The sequence below is a fragment of the Miscanthus floridulus genome, chromosome 2, assembly GCF_019320115.1.
Source record: "Miscanthus floridulus cultivar M001 chromosome 2, ASM1932011v1, whole genome shotgun sequence".
Taxonomy (NCBI): Eukaryota; Viridiplantae; Streptophyta; class Magnoliopsida; order Poales; family Poaceae; genus Miscanthus; species Miscanthus floridulus.
In genome coordinates, this window is record NC_089581.1 from 52,669,072 (window position 1) to 52,688,630 (window position 19,559).

Consider the following 19,559-nt stretch of genomic DNA (forward strand, 5'->3'; position numbering starts at 1 on the left):
AAATTAGATTTTCCAATTAATCTAAAGCTACAAAAAAAATTGTACTAAAGCATACCGTATTATATATTCACTATGTAGATTTACTCATGTGGAGTCCAATAAAATTAGATTTTTCATTTTATGATTTTTCTATGATTTACTATGATTTTTCAAAAATTCACCGAAAATAAAAAAAAAAAGAAAATTCAAAACCACCGGCACTGTATCAAACACACCGTTGCTGTAGCAGACCCACTGTACTGTAGCAAAACCGCCCCTGAAAACCGCCCAGGGGGTAAAATAGACGGTTTTAGAAAGTTCAGGGGGTAAAACAGACGGTTTTATAGTTTGGGGGTGAGGTAGACCAAGTATGAAAGGTGGGGTGTTAAATAGATTTTTTCCTTAAAAAAAATAGCAGCAGGGTTGAGGATTTGGGCTGGACAGGGAAGCATGATGGGTCAATTCAACCGTGGGCTGAGTATAGCGCAAAGATAGTCTGGGCATCAGGTGCTCTCGGCCGGCGCCTCTCCAAAAAGCCCACTGCATCTGGGCATCCCACCAAGTCCTACAACCCAACCCAACCGATCGGCCCGTACCGACCGAAACGCCCTGCACCATGGCGCCCGCGCCAGCCCGCGGGCGAGCAGAGCCGCGACGGTTCCTGTGAAGCTGTGATCGATCGATCAGCGATCGACGCCCAGCCTCGCCTCCTCCTCGCCGAACCGAGCCAACCAGTCAGTCAGTCACTCACCCCTGGCCCCCGCCCCCGCGTACGTCCTCCCTCCCACCGCACACGCGCCGGCCGGCGATCAGGGCGGGGGCTCCCAGGCTGTGCTGCGGCGATGGCTACGTCGTCGACGCTGGGCCAGACGCGGCGGTATGCGGCGGGGGCGCTCCTGGCGCTCGCGCTCCGCCAGGCGCAGACGCACCAGACCGTCCTCCTTGGCTCGCACGGCCTCGACGACGAGCCCCACACCGACGCGGCCACCGCCGTCGAACCCGACGCCCGCGACCTCTGGACACACGAGTCCCGCGGCCTCCTCCGCCCCGTCCTCAGGTGACGACGATCGATCATGTATTGCATGGTCTCTCCATTTCCCCCTGCCCAATGCAGGCATTCTTCTCCATCAAATGCGGGCATGACGATACGTGAAACGTGACACCGTTTCTTGTAGGTTTCTTGAGATCGACCCCAAGGCCTGGGTCGGGGTGGAGAAGACGGCCGCGTCCTCTGATCCCAAGCACCACATTGGCGCCGTACGCACCAAAGATTTCTTCTTCAGTTCACCACGATCGTATTAGTGCCAAAACAATTCATCTTGAAAACTACTGTGCGTCCTCTTGCCGTGGATGCAGTTCCTTCGTAAAGTGTTCGAGGACGAAGACGACGACGAGAAGGCCCGGTCCGAGCGATCCGATCAGGAGCTGGCGCTCGCCAAGGCCGTGGACGCGATGGCCACATGGGCCTGGAGAGCGGCGGCGTCGGATCGGCGGCCGAGGCGCTCAAACCAGAGAGCCACGTCTCCGACGACGATGACGACCCGGCGTTGGCGGCGTCGACGCGCACCAAGGACTACCGGAAGATGGCGGTGCTGTACATGCTCCTCTCCGCGTGCGTCGCGGACGTGAACATGGCCGAGGAGGGCATGGGGTCCCCGCGCGTCACCAAGGGCTTCGACACCCGCCACCGCGTCGCGCTCCGGCTGCTCGCCACCTGGCTCGACGTCACCTGGAACAAGATGGTTCGTCGCCCATTGCACCATGCATCCAGCATCGATAGCTACGAGATTACATACGCTATATATGTTGTTGCATTGCATCCAGTCGAGTATCGAGTGCGGCTTTGTGATTGGGTATCTTGGCATTGTAGGAAGCTGTCGAGATAATGGTTGCTTGCTCTGCTATGGCTGCAGCAAAGGAGGAGGAACAGTCACGTGAGAATTCGTCACCGAATAGCAGATGGGACAACTGGAAGCGTGGCGGGATCATCGGCGCAGCCGCGCTGACAGGAGGAACATTGATGGCTATATCTGGGGGTATGGATTGGATTCACATGAATTCATAGCAGGGTTCATTTGAAATGTTAGATCGTTCTTGCTAAGTTTGGACACTATATATGTGGTCAACTTTGCTGAATTTTTGCACTAATCCGACAGGCTTGGCAGCACCGGCAATTGCTGCAGGGTTCACTGCTCTAGTTCCGACATTGCATACACTTGTGCCTATTATAGGTGCTAGTGGTTTTGCTGCCATAGCTACTGCTGCTGGACACACTGCTGGCTCTGTAGCAGTTGCAGCATCGTTTGGAGGTGAGCCTAACAAAATGTTGCTTGACTATTACTACTCTGGTGACAATTTCTTCATTTCACATTATTCTTTTTTCTTGATTCTTATTCCTATATTTTGTACCACGCACCTATTGTTGGTGAAAATATAGTAGTCGTCATCATCGTCACCGTAGTAGTAATAATAGTAGTGAACCGGTTAAATTAGGGAATAAGTGAAGAAACAGTAAACGTATTGCTGATTTTTATGCATCTATGTACTGGCACTAAATTCAAAAGTGTCTGACCATGAGTTCATATCGAGTTAGCGACTAAATCATCATCTTTTGAAATCAGCTGCTGGAGCTGAGTTGACTGGGACCAAAATGGCCACAAGAATCGGAAATGTGAAAGAATTTGAGTTCAAAACTCTGGATCACCGGCTCAGGTGAGTCGACCACTCACCAGTCTTATCGACCACGGCCGAGCACGATAGACGTTGTCCGACCACACACTATGATCAGAGGTAAAAGAAGAGGAAGAACAGAGCATACACACACGTCAGAGACACCAGCGTTTGTCGGAGCCTTGTATAGGAGATGGTAAATCTGAACTCTGTTTACTGAGTTGCAGTGGCAAACTATATACACAACTCTATCCATCTAGTCCTAGTATAGCTGTCATGCTGCTACAATTACTAGATAACACAGCAGGACTGATTTATGCGTCTATCCCTGCATGTGGCTACAGAGAGGCAGGTGAGCCATTCAGCGCCTGCCCCTTCAGCGGCTACAGCACCACAGCAGGGAGCCATTTCGGCGCCGCCTTCTCTTTCTGTGTGTTCACACAAGGAAGCAGTAGATTATCTAGCAATTCTTTCCCTAATCATACTGCTATCCCTTGTACCCCCTCCATGTCGATCATCTCCTTCAGCTCTGTGAGTCGAAGACGTCCGAGCGGCTTGGTGAGGACGTCCGCGAGTTGCCGACCAGTTTCGACGAACTCGATAACGATCTGCCCTTCATCGACACAGTCCCTGAGGAAGTGGAACTTCACGTCGATGTGCTTGCTCCGGTCGTGGAGAACCGGATTCTTCGCGAGGGCGATGGCGGCCTAGTTGTCCACCATCAATGCTGGTGGGTGAGCTTCCGCACCGGTCAGCTCGCCCAGCAGCCGGCGTAGCCACACAACTTGGCACACCGCTGTGGCCGCCGCGACGTACTCTGCCTCGCACGTAGACAGCGCCACCACCTTCTGTTTTAGCGACAACCATGAAATTGGAGCCGACCCGAGAAAGACGAGCACGCCAGAGGTGCTCCGTCGTCCGTCGATGTCCCCCGCCATGTCTGCATCACTGAATACAGTGAGCTGCAGCCTACTCCCGTTGGTCTTAGGGAAGATGATCCCCTGATCCACCGTCCCCTTGACGTAGCGCAGTAGCCGCTTCACCGCAGCCCAGTGATCCTCTCTGGGATCCTCCATGAAGCGACTAACGTAGCACACGGCGAACACAATGTCCGGCCTCGTATGGACTAGGTAGCGCAGACCGCCGACGATGCTCCGGTAGAGTGTTGCATCCACCTTCACCGCGGTGCTGGCCTTCATCAGCTTCAGCCGCTCCTTCATCGGAGTTATGCATGGCTTGCACTCAGCCATGCCGCTCCACTCCAACAGCGTCGAGGCATGCGCGCTCTGACCGAGTGTGAGTTCCTCTTCCCCCTGTCTCACCTCGATGCTGAGGTAATAGGAGAGTGTACCGAGATTGATCATTCAAAAACGAGCCGCCATCTCACGCTTGAAGCTGTTGATGTCCTCTGCACGCGCGCCGGTGATGATCAAGTCGTCCACATACATGCCGACGACGAGCTCCTCCTTCCCCCATCGCCGTGTGTAGAGCGCGTGCTCGGTTGTGCACCGCTGGAACCTAAGCTCGCCCAGTGTGGCGTCAAGCTTGGCGTTCCATGCTTGTGGGGCCTGGCGTAGCCCGTAGAGCCCCTTGCGCAGTCGGAGCACCCTATGCTCTACTCCCTTGACAGCAAAACCTAGAGGTTGCTTGACGAAGACCATCTCTGTCAGCTCGCCGTTGAGGAAGACCGATTTAACGTCCAAGTGATGGACACGCCAGTCCTTTGCTGCTGCCAAGGCTAGTAGCAAACAGACAGACTTCATGCGCACTACTGGCGCAAACACTTCCTTGAAGTCGATGCCCTCGCGCTGAACAAAGCCCCAGGCAATGAGGTGCGCCTTGTGCTTGACAATGGCGCCGAGCTCGTCCTGCTTGACCTTGTACACCCATTTCCGGCTGATCGGACGGCATCCTGGAGGTGGATCAACGAGCTCTCAAGTCTCGTTTTCCTCGATCGCCTTCATTTCCTCCAGCATCGCTCATCGCCAGTTTCCATCGTGCTCTGCCAGCGCGAACGTGGATGGTTCCTCTACACTGACGAGCAGCAGCTCTTGGTCATTGAGCAGCCAACCAGCCAGTCCTGAGGGCCCTTTGCCACCGACGATGTCATCTAGCCTATGGAACCGCACCTCCTCACCTTCGTGGAAGGCATCCATGAACTCAGTGATGTCACCTGGAGGTGAGGCAAACTCGATCGGCATCAATGGAGTTCCCTATTCCACCGGAGTGCTTGGCATTGCACCCAGAGTGCTCGGCACCCTAGTTCTAGTGCTCGGCACTACTTCTGGACAGCTCATCACTACTCATGCAGTGCTCAGCACCACTGTAGGAGTGCTTAGCCTCAGTCTTGGAGTGGTCGGCACCATTGTAAGACCTCTTGGCTCCGCTACGGGAGTGCTCGGCACCCGTCCTAGAGTGGTCGCCACCACTGTAGAACCTCCCGGCACCACTCCTTGCATGCTCGGCATCCCTCCAGGAGTGCTTGGCACTCCTCCTTGAGTGCTCAGCATCCCCTCCCGAAGTGCTCGACACTACCCTAGGAGTGCTTGGCTCTGTTGCTGGAGTGCTTGGCACCCCTCCCGGAGTGCTCGACACCTCTTCCCCAGTATCTCCACCACCATGGATGACCAAGTGCTCGACGACGAAGGTGCTGGTGAAGCCGCTAGCTTTCCCCGCGCTTGGACTGTTCTAGTCCCAAGCCGCCTTCTCGTCGAACACGACGTCGTGCGAGACAAGTACCTTGTCTCCGCATGGGTCGTAGAGCCGGTATGCCTTGGTACCCTTTGCGTAGCCCAAGAACACCATCGGTGTGCTCCTGTCCTCCAGCTTGGTGAGGATCGGCTTCGTCTTCCTGACATGGCCGATGCAGCCGAATGTCCGGAGGAAGGACACGCTCGGCTTGTGCCCATACCAAGCTTCGAACGGCGTCTTGCCCATCAAGGCCTTGGTCGGAGTGCAGTTGAGGATGAACACCGCCGTGGTCACCGCCTCACCCCAGAACCTTGCCGGCATGCCTTTGGCCTTCATCATGGATTGAGCCATGCCGACCACCGTCTAGTTCTGTCGCTCCACCATGCCATTTTGCTGTGGCGAGTACGACACGATGTGGTGTCGCACCACACCCTCATCTGCGCAGTACGCAACGAACTCCACCGAAGTGAATTCGCCGCCGTGATCAGTCCTCAACACACGGAGCTTCTTGTCACTCTCGGCCTCCGCACGCATCTTGAACTTCTTGATCATCGCCGCCGCTTCGTCCTTGCTCGTCAGGAGTTGCAGCCACATGTAGCGACTGCAATCATCCACGAGCAGGCGGAAGTACCGCCGACCACCGTTTGTGGCTGGTGTGATCGGCCCGCAGAGGTTGCCGTGGACGAGCTCGAGAGCGTTCTTCGCCCGATACTTGGCCGCCTTTGGGAACGGTAGCCTCCTCTGCTTCCTGGCCAGACAGCTGTCACACAGCTCGCCTCCGTGCTTGATGTGGGGTAGCCCTCGGACCATCATCTCCAGCCGACCAAGCGCGTTAAAGCTAAGATGTCTAAACCGGGCATGCCACAGCCACGGTTCCTTGGTGTGCCTTGCCACCAGGCACACCGGTTGCTCTACCTTCAGGTCGAGCAGATACAACCGGTTTAGGGACCTCTTCACCTTCGCGAGAAGTTGCTGGTCCCGGTCCTTGATCCTAAGGACTCCGTCCTTGATCAGTATCTCGCTACCACGCTCATCCAGCTGACCAATGCTGATGATGCTTGAATGTAGCTGTGGGATGTAATATACATCCGTTAGCGTGCGGTGCTCCCCGTTCTAGCACCTAAAGATGATGGTGCCGCACCCTTGGATTACCACCCTTGAGCCATCACCAAACTTCACTGTACCGGTAACATCGTCGTTGAGCTAGAAGGCTGCCTTGGAGCCCATCATGTGGTTACTGGCACCAGACTCCAGACACCACTGCTTCTCTTGGTCGGCGCCCACACATCCGAGGTGGACTTGGGCGTGTGGTTCGTTGAGGTTGATAGCCTTCAGGGCCTTCCCAGGTCCTTCTACCATCGTCGCCTCTTCCTTCTCCTCGGCCTCGATGTCGTGCAATGCACAGAACGTCGCCATTAGAATAGTGGCCTCATCATCATCATAAGCTTGCGCCAGATGAGCCTCAACCTTCTTCTCCTGCTTATGATTTGGGCACTCCCGTACCCAATGGCCCGTCTTCCTACAGCGTCGGCAGGCGTTGGGGTCGACCTGCTTCTTCTTCTTCGAAGAAGCCTTGCCGCGGCGCTTGTCATCGCCACCGCGGCTGGAGGAGGCTACCTTCTCGGAGTTCCTCCGAGCAGCCCACTCCTTCTCTGTCAGCAGCAGTTTGCCGCTGTCCTTTGTTGCTATCGCCTGCTCCAGACGCTCGTCCACCGCCTGCAAATGGCCTGTCACATCCTCAATGGTGAGGGTGGACAAGTCCAGCATCGTCTCTATGGAGAGAGCGATCTGGATGTACTTTGCCGACACGGAGTGAAGGTACTTGGAGGTCGCCTCCTCTTCATCGATGGTGACGCCGTGGCTCTTCAGCTTGCTGATGAGCGTCTGCAGGCGGAGGGAGAAGTCCTCTGCCATTTCACCATCCTTGAACTTGAGGTTGGCGTACTCCTACTTCAGAAGCTGGGCCGTCGCCTTCTTTGCACGGTCGGAACCGACGCGCATCACCGCAATAGCCTCCCACGCCTCGTTAGCAGAGCTCTTTGCCCTCAACGACTCCCTGTACTCCACCGGTACAGCAGCGATGATAGCCTCCAACGCTGACATATCATCTTCCTCATTGTCGGTGCCCTTGTCAACAGCATTCCAGAGCCGTCGGTCTCTGAGCTTGACTTTCATGGTCACCGACCACTCTCCATAGTTGGTGCGAGTCAGCATCGGCCAACTGGTGCCGCTGACCTCCCACACCATGCGAACAACGACCTCCTGTCGTGGTTGGGTAGCCACATCAGTGCCACTGCTGTCGCCCATCTCCGAACCATTCGTCATCGCCAGCGGTTAGTCCGGCGACGGCGCTTGTACGGCTCTGATACCACTTGTTAGCCCACTGGATCACCGGCTAAGGTGAGTCGACCACTCACCAGTCTTGCCGACCACGGCCGAGCACGACAGACGCTGTCCGACCACACACTATGGTCAGAGGTAGAAGAAGAGGGAGAACAGAGCATACACACACGGCAGAGACACCAGCATTGGCCGGAGCCCTGTATAGGAGATGACAAATCTGAACTCTTTTTACTGAGTTACAGTGGCAAACTATATATACAACTATATCCATCTAGTCCTAGTACAGCTGTCATGCTGCTACAGTGACTAGATAACACAGCAGGACTGACTTCTGCGTCTGTCCCTGCATGTGGCTACAGAGAGGCAGGTGAGCCGTTCGACGCCTGCCCCTGCAGCGGCTACAGTACCACAACATTGAGCCTTTTCGACGCCGCCTTCCCTTGCTGTATGTTCACACAAGGAAGCATTAGAATATCTAACAAAGACCATTGGCCAGAACCATAGCCAGGGTGTGAGTCTTTTATTCTCCTTCTATGTGCAGTGTGACTTGCTTGATGCTCAAGTGGTCTAAAAGGGCACAAACCAAGTTCTTGTATTTCAGGAATCAGGAAAAACATACGAGTGAAATTTATTGATCAGATATTCGTTGCTGTTTTTTTTTCTTTCAGCGCCTAGCAGTTGGCATCTTTGTTTCTGGATTTGCTTTTTCCGAGGACGATTATTCAAAGCCTTGGGAAGGATGGAAAACTAACTTAGAGAGGTACCCATTTCTTTAGCAGTTGAATGGTGAACATTGCATTTCTTATGCAGTTCCATATTGCAGAAATATAAAAAGAAATGTATCTTGAATAAAGAGTTCAGATAACATGGATAGAAGTGAGTTTCTCAAGGTCATTATATGTGTGGAAAACAGCTTGCAGTGCATTAACCCTTGTTTTGAAGATTACCTTGTGTAACTAGAGCATAGCTGAAATTTGTACTGATATGATATTGCAGGTACGTTCTGCAGTGGGAGTCTAAGCATGTAATTGGCGTCAGCACAGCAATACAGGATTGGCTAGCCTCAAGTAATTTTCACCTGAACTGATAATTTGCTTTGCATTCCATATTAATTGAAACAATCTGGTTATAACTGTAGGATTAGCAATTGAGTTGATGAGGGAAGGTGCAATGCAGACTGTGTTAAATGGTATTATTTCAGCATTTGCCTGGCCTGCTACCTTGGTATCTGCTGCAGACTTTATCGACAGCAAATGGTCTGTTGCTATTGACAGGTAGCCCTACAAACTCTAGTTAGCAAGCATTTTCTGGTTATTATTTTGTGCTCTTCTTTTCTACACGATGTACATTGTTTTGAGCCATGTAAAACTGAATTCTGAATTTCACTATTGAAACTTAAGAGCTCTACTAAAAGCAACTAAGCACTACGAGATTTTGGTTCTTTCTTAAATTTAGCCTCCTCTAACGAAATAGCTGATCTGTTCACTAGATAGATCTAGTGCATGCTTCGGCTTGATTAATCAGCTGGTAGATGCATCCAGGTCAGATAAAGCTGGGAAAATGCTTGCTGACGTTCTGCTCAAGGGATTGCAAGGAAGCAGGTTCCTCTGCCTACAATGTACTTTCTTCAGTAAACTTCCTTTCTCTATGGAGCTAATATTGGCCCCGGCAGCAAAATGATTCCAGGCCTGTCACTCTGGTCGGGTTTTCGCTAGGAGCTCGTGTTGTTTTCAAGTGCCTGCAGGAGTTAGCGCAATTGGGAAATAACGGTACATGTAAACTGTCTGCACATTGAAGATAATTTGTAGTTGTTTATTCTGCTGACATGTTTGTGACTGACAGTGGGAATCGTTGAGAGGGCCGTGCTCATAGGTGCGCCGGTTTCAGTTCAAGGTGAGATGTGGGAGTCTGCCAGGAAGGTATGATGAATCTGAGCACCAAACATGACACTGATGCATGGTTGCTCCCTGAAGCAACCACCGTTCCTGCTAGCATAATCGCATGGCATTGCCTCATTGCAGATGGTCGCCGGAAGATTCGTGAACGTGTACTCCACGAACGACTGGATTCTCGGCGTCACTTTCCGCGCTAGGTACAATCCCCACCCATGCTCCCAGTATTTCGGAGATCCAGCTTACAAGATGGCCACCTACGGCAGTTTGTGCTGTGGCTGTTTTTTTTTAGGTCAACTTCGGGCGGATCAAAACGGATCCCCACCTGCATTCCATTCGACAGATACCCAGGAGGACCCGGTTGGTGGAAGGCAGAGCCTTGCACAGTTTACAATAGAGGATTACATGGTTGAGGGGGCGTTTAGATTACATAGACAACACTAGTCTCCAACTGTTAGCCATGGATTCTTCTTTCTTAGGGATGTGGCAGCTCCAGTTCTTAATGGACTCCTTGCACGCCGAGGTGAGACGGACGATGTCGGGTGGCACTCAGCGGAAGACGACATTGTTCCTGTGCTTCCAGATTTCCCAGCATAGCAGTAGGAGCAGGGGGTGCAGTACCTTCTTCGTGACATGTGGTGGAGGCTGAGTGTTCCATAGCTCCTTCACCTTGGCGACGTTGCCTGGGCACCACCCGATGTTTGCCCAGAAGGATTGGACGAATGGACATTCGGAGAAGATGTGATCCGCCGTCTCCTCTGTGGCCCTGCAAATCTCACAGGTTGCATCGTCAACGATGTTCTTGCGGGCGAGGGCCGCACGACAGTGAATCCTGCTCTGCGTGACGAGCCAGCCGAAGAATTTGATGCGCGGCGGGGCGAAGTTCTTCCAGACGAAGAAGTAGGAGGCGCAGCCGTGGTCACCACGTGTCGAGGCTTTGTAGATGAGCCACGACACCAGCTGGTGCCCGCCATCCTCGAAGAAGCAGGAGCGCTCATCCGGTTCCAGACCCAGCGTGACTTCCTGGAGCATCTCGGAGAGCTGACCAAGCTCCACCGTCGCTTGTGGCGTCAGCCGGCGCTGGAACAGGTCGCGCAGGCTCGAGCGCACGACGTCGCGCACGATCGTGGTGCTGGCGACGTAGTGGCTATAGAGGGCCAGGAGCCGATCAACCAACGGCGCGTCGCCTAGCAAGCAGTCTTTCCAGAAGTTCGTGCTGCGCCCGTCTCCGATCGAGACCTTGGTGATGTGTTGGTACGCCGAGAGTAGGTCACGGAGCGCCGCCCAGTGCGTGCCGTGGAGCGCGCCACTCAAGTCCGCTCGGTTGACGTGGTCCGTGGCCCAGAGAGCCCAAGGCGATCCGTCCGGTTGGTGAAGCTGGTGGAGAAGCTTGAGTAGCAAGCAGGCGTTCTGGGTGTCGATGCGTTTGATCCTCAACCCGCCATCTTGGACATCCTCCCATGCAATGAGGTTGTGCGTCGGAGGCCGTGCCCGTGCCTGTCCATAGGAACGCGTGGCGGCGCGCATCCAGCGCCTTGATCACCTCGGGTGGCAGCGCCATGGCGCCCATGGCGTACATCGGTAGGCCGCCCAGCACGACATTGATCAGCACCACCCTGCCGGCCGTGCTCAGGAGAGCTTTCCAGCTAACGAGGTACCTATCCACCTTGGCAATGAGCGGGGCGAAGGCCAAGATCGGCAGCTTGACATTGGAGACGGGAGCCCCAGGTAATGTTTGGGGGAACTTCCCCTCCTTGCATTGCAGGAGGTCCATGTAGGCTTGCAGGTCGCCAGCGGGGGGGGGGGGGGGGGGGGGGGGGGGGGGGGGGGGGGGGGGGGGGGACATGCATAGGCATGGTCATGCTTTTTCCAAAGTTGATCACCAGGCCGGTACTAGCGGAGAAGCTATCGAGGGCAGTCTTCGGTGGCTGGACACTCTCCATGTCGGCGCGGAGCAGGATGATGGCGTCATCGGCGTATTGGAGAACGGGGGCCGTGCCATCGGTCAGTGGATGCTTGATCGCTGTGTCCGCTTTGATCGTGGATTGGAGGACGTCCGCGACCAATAGGAAGAGGTATGGCGACAGTGCATCCCCTTGCCGGAGCCCCCTCTTGCAGGTTATCCATGGTCCGGGAGCTCCATTCAAGAGCACCGCGGACTTGGACATGGCGAGGAGCTGGTGCAACCAGTCGCCACCACTTTTCTAGGGAAGCCATGCACCTTCAGGATCTTGAGGAGGCTCGCCCAGTTTACCGAGTCAAAAGCCTTCGTGAAATCCAGCTTGATCACCAGAGTTGGCGCCCGGCGTTTGTGGCAGCACTGTACTAGCTCGGTGGCAAGGACGAAGTTCTCGGCGATGGATCTCCCCTTGATGAAGCCAGTCTTGTCTATGTCCACGAGCTTGGTAATCTGCAGCTGCAATCTGGAGGTTAGGAGTTTGGTCAGGATCTTGACGGGACAGTTTTGCAGCGACACCGGGTGAAACGCGGCGGGCGACGTGGCTGCCTCTGTTTTGGGGATCAAGACGATGACCGCTCTGTTGATGCGCTGTAGATCAGCTTCTCCGTGGTTGAAAGCATGTAGGTAGTGCATGACGTCGCCCTTGACGGTTTCCCAGGCCGCCGAGTAGAAGCTAGCCCCGATGCCATCTGGGCCGGGGCGCTGTCCACCGCCATGGCACGCACCGCCGGAGCGCCCCTTGCTCCGAGAATGGGGCGATGAGCGGTGCCGGGTCTGCAAGCTGAGCACCGGTGTATAGCTGCTCGAGGTCAGAGCTCCATGTCATGGCCACCTCACCGCCTAGGATGTTGGTGTAGTAGGCGGTGAGCGTGGCCATCTTGTCGTCGTGGCTGATCAGCTGCATGCCGTCCACCTCTAGAGCACGGATGGCGTTTCGGCGTGCTTTGCAGGAGGCCCTGGCATGGAAGAATTTTGTGTTGGCGTTGCCTTCCCGAAGGGCTCAGAACTTCCCACGCTGCTTCTAGTACGCGGCTCGCTGGGCGATGAGCAGGGCGAGCCGGTCACGACACAGCTCGAGTAGACGTCGTTCACCTGCGGAAAGCACCCTGGACTCCTCATAGATGTCCAGGAGCAACACAATAAAAAGAAGCATTGTTAGTCATCGGGCCAGGCACGGTGTTTCTTGGACCAGGCCTTGGCGCCATGGCGAAGAGCCTTGATCCGCCCCACCAGACTGCTAGTCGCGTTCGACGGCACAAATGCTCTAGACAAGACCGGGAGGACAGAGGGGAGGAAGGTAGGGTGTTTGAGCCAAGCGTTCTCAAAGCGAAAGCGGAAGGATTTTGGATTGGAGGTGGGCGCGGTGAGGATCAGTGGGACGTGGTCCGAGGTAGAGCCTAGACGGGAGTTGAGATTGAAGCTGGGGAAGAGTTGGGCGAACCCCCCGTTGATGAATGCGCGGTCGAGCCTGGCTAAGGTGGGCATTGCTCGCTTGTTAGACCAAGTGTACAGACGGTCTTGGAGGGGGAGCTCGATTAGGACGAGGCCATCAATCGCCAAGTTGAACTTGGCCACCAGCCTTTGATCGAAGTTGGCATTGTTCTTGTCCCCAGGGGCGCGGTTGAGGTTGAAGTCTCCAATGACAACCAGTTCATGTCGTCGGTGGGCGACATGGCGCCGAGGTCAGCTAGGAAGGCGTCCATGTCCCTGTGATCCGAGGGGGCATAGACGTTGGTGATGGCGAAGGAGTAGGTGGAGGCGGTAGAGGTGAAAGGGATGGTGACAGAGTAGGTGGTCTAGGTCGGGGCACCCGCCGTGACAACCCCGTGTCCCAGGCGGTGAGGCTGCCCCCTGGATCCGATAGCGGGGGCAAAGTCGAAGCCATTGAGGTAGGGGGAGGAAAGATTTGCATTTGTGAGCGTCAATGTTGTGGAGCTTGGTCTCCTGTAAGCAGACGATGTGAAGGTGGGAGATGGAGATGGTGTCTCGGACAACATCGCGCTTGTCCTAGCGGCCCAGGCCACAGACATTCCAGGACATAACTGAGTAGATGAAGCGGTTCTCATTCATGGATGAACGATTACAACTCCTAAGGGATTACAACGGCATAAAACTAGGAAAGGAAAGGACCCCGTGGGGGAGACACAATGGCAGCCACCTTCACGAACGCAGCCGGAGTGGGTGGAGAAAATGTCCTACACGCTGACAGGCAAGGCACTACCGGTGACTCGGGGGGGGGGGGGGGGTCGAGGTGCACGGTGCGGCGAGATGTGGCCCTAGTGATCCACAAAAGCCAGGGCCATCAGGGCTCCTAGAGGAGCCCTATCATGGAGCGACGATGATGCTCCTCACGACTACGTCCATTGCCTAGGCGCCGGAGCAGACGATGCCAGGAGCTTTGGCCAGGCACTTGATGTCAAGCGCGCTAAGGGGGGTCCTGCGCTTCAGCAGCTTGCACCCCTTGACTTGCTTCTTGAGTGCGACGACCAGGCCCTCGTGGAGTGCCTTGAGGTGGGTGGCCTTGGCTGCCACTAGGACGAAGGTCTCAGGCTCCTCAGCAAGGCGGGCACTGCTGTGTCGGGGGGCCATCAGGCAGGGGCGGTGTCCCTAGTTGTGCCTTGCTGGAGGCTTGTCGTTATCAGCTGGCGATGGCGGTGGTGGAGGAGGAACGTTGTCGTCCTCATACCAGGGCAGGGCGAGGAGAGGTGGAGCCTCGGGGAGCCTGTTAGCGGTGTCGAAGGAAAGGGTGAGAAGAGGAGCGCGGGAAGGAATAGGGGAACGGGGGGAGTTCAAACCAGTAGTAGTAGCTGAAGCTGGGTAAGAAGCCTAGGCCCCCGCTAAACTGTCCCAGAGGCCTAACTGAAAGGATCAAGATGCCCAAGAGGGGGAGGGGTAAATTGTGCTAATTCTAAAATTCTTTGCAATAATTAAACCCTATACTTAGCCCACTTCACCCCTTGTGCCTAGAATGTGATTCTAATGATCTACCGCACAAAAGTTTAGCATTCTAAGTTTCAATCCTACCCTAGCATGGCAATTCTAAGAATGTAAAGACAAGAATTTAATTGCTCAAAAGTAAATACTCAAAGTAAAGAGAGGAGAAGGGACGCGATGATGTTTTGCCGAGGTATCAAAGAGTCGCCACTCACCACTAGTCCTCATTGGAGCACCCGCGCAAGGGTGTAGCTCCCCCTTGATCCGCGCAAGGATCAAGTGCTCTCTACGGGTTGATTCTTCGACACTCCATAATGGTGAATCACCCACAACCGCTCATAACTTGAGTTGGGTCATCCACAAGCTCCGTCGGATAATCACTAAACTGCCAATCACCACTAAGCCGTCTAGGTGATGGCGATCACCAAGAGTAACAAGCACGAACTCTCACTTGACCACAACAAGCCTAATAAGAATGGTGGATGAACACTTGCTACTCTCCTTGTACTAATGAGGCCTTAATCTTGGATTCTCAAATCTCAATCACCTTATTAGGCTCTTGCTCTCCAAAACACTCTCAAGGGTGTTTCTCAGCTGATCAAATAGGCAAGAGACCTCCCTTAGATGAATAGAGGAAGTATTTATACCCCCTCATTCAAAATGAACCGTTAGGAGGTTGCGTCAGTGTTCTGCGGGGTGACCGGACGCTCCGGTCAGTTCTCCTCGTCACAGAGCCGTTAAGTTGTGATCGAACTCTGACCTGCGTCCAGTCAGCACTGACCAGACGCGTCCAGTCACGAAAATAGCTCTATGGACCCTTACTGATGTTGACCGGACGCTGGCCCCTAGAGTTCGGTCACTTTGTTGTTCAGTGTCAGGTTAGTAACCGAAACCTGATCAACGTCCGATCAGCACTAACCGGACGCGTTCGATCAGGATTCTCCCTCTTCGGAACCTTACTGGAGTTGACCGGACTCTGGCACCCAGCGTCCGGTCACTTTTCACTCAGTGTCCGATCGCAACCAGACGACTTCACCTCAATCAAATGAATTGATCGGACTCTACTGCCAGCGTCCGGTCACAACCGGATCAGCGTTCGATCAACATTTGACCCTCCATTCACTTCCAACTCGACAACATATGTGAATGAAGTTTGCTCCAGTTGATCTTAGGGCTACTTCAGAGCTTTCTAGTGCTAGATTTGACAAGTGTGCACCACACCTAACCCACTAGACTCACCTAGGTCAAGCTACTAGTCCATACCCCCTTTAATAGTACGGCCCAAGAAAAAACAAAGTCCTAAACTACTCTAAGTGTCTCTTCAACACCAAACGATATTTAGAACTAGTCCATCCTTAACCTTGTCGTCCATCATTTGAAAACCGAAATGATTTCCATCGTAGGGACATGACAACCATAATTGCCCAATCAATTGTCATTATCATGACCTAACTTAATTGCCTCTACAAAACACACGTTAATCATAGTAATCACGTATTGTCATTAATCACTGAAACCTAACTAGGGGTCTAGGGGTCTAGATGCTTTCACTAACAACAGCACCATGGAGGATGGGCCCAAAAGCAACGGGCAAGCCTAGGAAGTCGGGGGGGGAGCATTGCCGCCATTTGGCGAACCTAGCGGGCGCGGGAAGAATGGGCGGAGGTTGCCCATCTCGTCGAGTTGCTCTACCCGGGGCTAGACCCAGAGGACGGAGACGGTGAAGGAGGAGCCAAGGACGCGCCCCTGTGGCCCCCGGCCATGGTTCCCGATCCACTGGTCCTCGTCGATGCCGTCTGGCTTGACCCTGGCGACCACCACGTGCAACGCGGAGTAGTCGTTGTCGAGGAGGCACTCGGGGTCGATCTCCACGACGGTCTCGATCTTCTGGAAGGTGGCCTTGATGCCCTTCAGGTGCCAGTGCTCTCCTAGGAACTCGATTGCAGAGATGGCCACCAGCCAGGGTTGGTCGAGGACGAAGCGGTTGGAAGACTCCTCGGCGCGCTCGATGGTGAGCCTGGCGCCGTCATGGATGATGGGGCTGAGGTTGGCGACCGCATCTCGATCAGCCTTGGAGTCAAACTTGAGGAGCATGTGTCCGCAGGAGGAGGGGATGAGCCAGCAGTGGGTGTTGGGAGCGACGGCGAAGAGGATAGAGCAGATGTAGGGTGCAGGGGTGGCGATGGGGCTGTCGTTGTTGATGAATGCAAAGGTGGTCCTCCACACCCTATCCATGTACCCCTCTGGCATCCAGAGCAGCTCGCCATTGCCCCCGGCGGGAGTGTTAGACGACACGGCGTGAAAGAGCGAGCCGTCAGAGTCGACCTCCTCCTCGGACTCACTGGGGACGTCGCTGGAGGGGAGCGTGAAGTCGGCATACTCGTCGTAGTCCTCGCGTCCCACAGGAGTGTTGGTGCCCATGTGGCGAGCCGGGGAAGGAGCAGGGAGGGTGGAGCGATCAGCCGGTGGCTCGTTAAGGTCGGCCAGAGCAGTGGGGTGGGTGGGGGATCCAGAGACGTGGACGGTGGATCTCACGGAGCTCAGGATGGGAGACGGGGGTGGGCGTAGTCATCGGCGGAAGGACGGAGTTGGGAGAGCGAATGAAGGGGCAAAAGGTGGAGGCCAAGGAGGAGGAGATGGAGATGAGGGGGTGGATGACAGTGGGGTGAAGGGGAGGGCGGGGAACTCAAAGGTTGAGGGGATGGCAGGAAGCGCTCATGAAGGGCGCCGCGAGGCAGGCCAAGGGGTGCCCCGACGAGGCGGCAACGACGTGGAGCGGCAGTGGCTCTCCATGTGGCCAGAAGTACCACACCGCCGGCACCGGACCAGATCACGACAATCTTTGATGTGGTTTTGAGGGGATGGCAGGAAGCGCTCGTGAAGGGCGCCGCGAGGCAGGCCAAGGGGTGCCCCGACGAGGCGGCAACGACGTGGAGCGACAGTGGCTCTCCATGTGGCCAGAAGTACCACACCGCCGGCACCGGACCGGATCACGACAATCTTTGATGTGGTGGTCAGAGGCGAAGCAGCGAAGGCAAACGGAGGGAGGGATGCGGAACCTGGGTGGAGATGGGGGTTTAAGAAGGCCGAGGCGTGGCGGGGTTAGGAGAGCCTCCTTGAAGGATGTGGCAGTCCGAGTAATGGCAGCGCTTGGCTCGATGATCGCCCCGATCAAGTCGGTGTCAGCCATGACGGAGAGAGACGTGGCGAGGGGAGGAGAGGAGGGGAGAGTAGGGAGGGATGAATTAGTGGTAGATGAGGGAAGAGTATTTGCGGACAGAGGTGGGGTGAGGGAGGGGTTAGAGGCAGATGATGACGGCGCTGGGCTCGATGGCCGCCCTGATCATGTCGATGTCGGTCATGGCGTGAGACGTGGCGGAGGAAGGGGAGGGGAGCAGAGGAGGGAGAGAGGGGTTGGAGGCTGATGAGAGCTGGACGACGTAAGCAAATCCGCTGACGGATTTTCTCCCTTGCAGGCGCGAGTGAGGCCATGTTTAGTTCCCCCAATTTCCTTAATTTGGCACTATGCAAAAAGAAGATTCTCCGTCACATCAAACTTGCGGTACATGCATGAAGTACTAAATGTAGACGAAATCAAAAACTAATTGCACAGTTTGATTGTACTTTACGAGACGAACGTTTTGAGCCTAATTAGTCAATGTTTGAACAATTATTACCAAATACAAACAAAATGCTACAGTGTGCTACAGTGGATCGAGAGCTGGCAGGCATTTCGGGGTTTGCCAAAGGAACACTCGAGTGGTCAGCGGGGACGTCGGGGGTTGGGGAGTTAAGGCGGTCTCTAGACGTCGCCACTCAGCCGCCTGGCGTAGCCGCTCCGCCTCGAAGACTGCGTGATTTTGGGAGTAGTGCATGGAGAGCTCGAGCTTGCCTCGCCCGAACGGGATGTTGATGGCCATGAAGGCGGCGACGGAGGGGCTCGCGACATCGGTGGCAAAAAGAAACCGTGCAACAGGGCGACCACGGATTCGAACCGGGGGGACGGCTAGTTGGAACGACAGAACATTCCCTACCTGGAAGCGGTTGAGGTCCACCGGGAGCACCGGAGTCACCTAGATGGCCGCCGGCGACGGTAGTGGAAAACCGAAGAGGGAAGAGGCGGTGGTCGAATGGAAATCAAGAAGGAGGAGGTCCTGGAAGAGGGAGCCTGGTCTGGGAGCTTGAGCCAGGCCGCGTACCTGGTTAGTCGAGGGTTGGGCGCGGCTCCCTTCAAGGGCGGCGCCATGACCATCGATGGTCGCCGCGGGAGGAGATGGGGTGCTTTCCGGTGGCGGGGCGGCATCTTGGGGTGCCGCACCGGAGGCTGGTGGTGGTGTCTCGTCGTGGGTCGGTGGCGAGGGCGCCTGGCGCGATGGCAGGGGGGCTCCCGGCGAGGAACCCGGCAGGGGCGCCGGGAGCGGGGTCGCTCTCCCCCATCCTTGTATTCGATCCGAAGCGTGGTATTGACTTCACTCCTCTGATTCCCTCTTGTGCTGTGGCTGTGACTGACAAAATGTTTTACGCTGACTCAGCCTGCTCACACAAGGTTTGGCCGGCATCCAGGACGTACATGTCCCTGGAGTAGAAAACGTAAGTGCTCTTGTCATCCAACCTGTTCCGCAACATCAACAAGTTTGTCTCTAACTGCACCCGTTTTACTTGAATGAATCACTGCTGAACGCACAGGTTGACGTTACCGAGCTCGTTGTCGAGCACTCTTCGTACCTGTCGCTTCTCGAGAAAATTCTCGATCATCTTGAGCTAAACACCTACTACCCTGTGTTCCATCCCTGCACAAAATAAAGAGCGCCATGCAATGCCCATGCATGGGCTACATACTGTGTTTCAGAGTTTGCACAGCAGGTTGCTACAGACAGCCTGAATTTAGCGGTAGACTAGTAAGGGATGTTCTGCTGCTGAAGTGCCTCTGAAATTTGCTGTGTTCTTTTTTTACGAATTGTAGAAACAAACCTTATTCGCCTGTTACGGTTGTCGCGAAAACTTGCCGGGCAGAGTGTGCCTCTGCCTTTCGCAGGAGGCGGGTGGACGTTTCATCGCCGGGGCCGCGGAAGTTCCTTCCACAGGAATGG

The 19,559-nt window shown here is 55.0% G+C and overlaps 1 pseudogene; it reads left to right on the top strand.

Annotated features, from left to right (window-relative positions):
* Window positions 1-737: 737 nt before the first annotated feature.
* Window positions 738-19,529, top strand: LOC136538795 (uncharacterized; annotated as a pseudogene).
* Window positions 19,530-19,559: the final 30 nt, after the last annotated feature.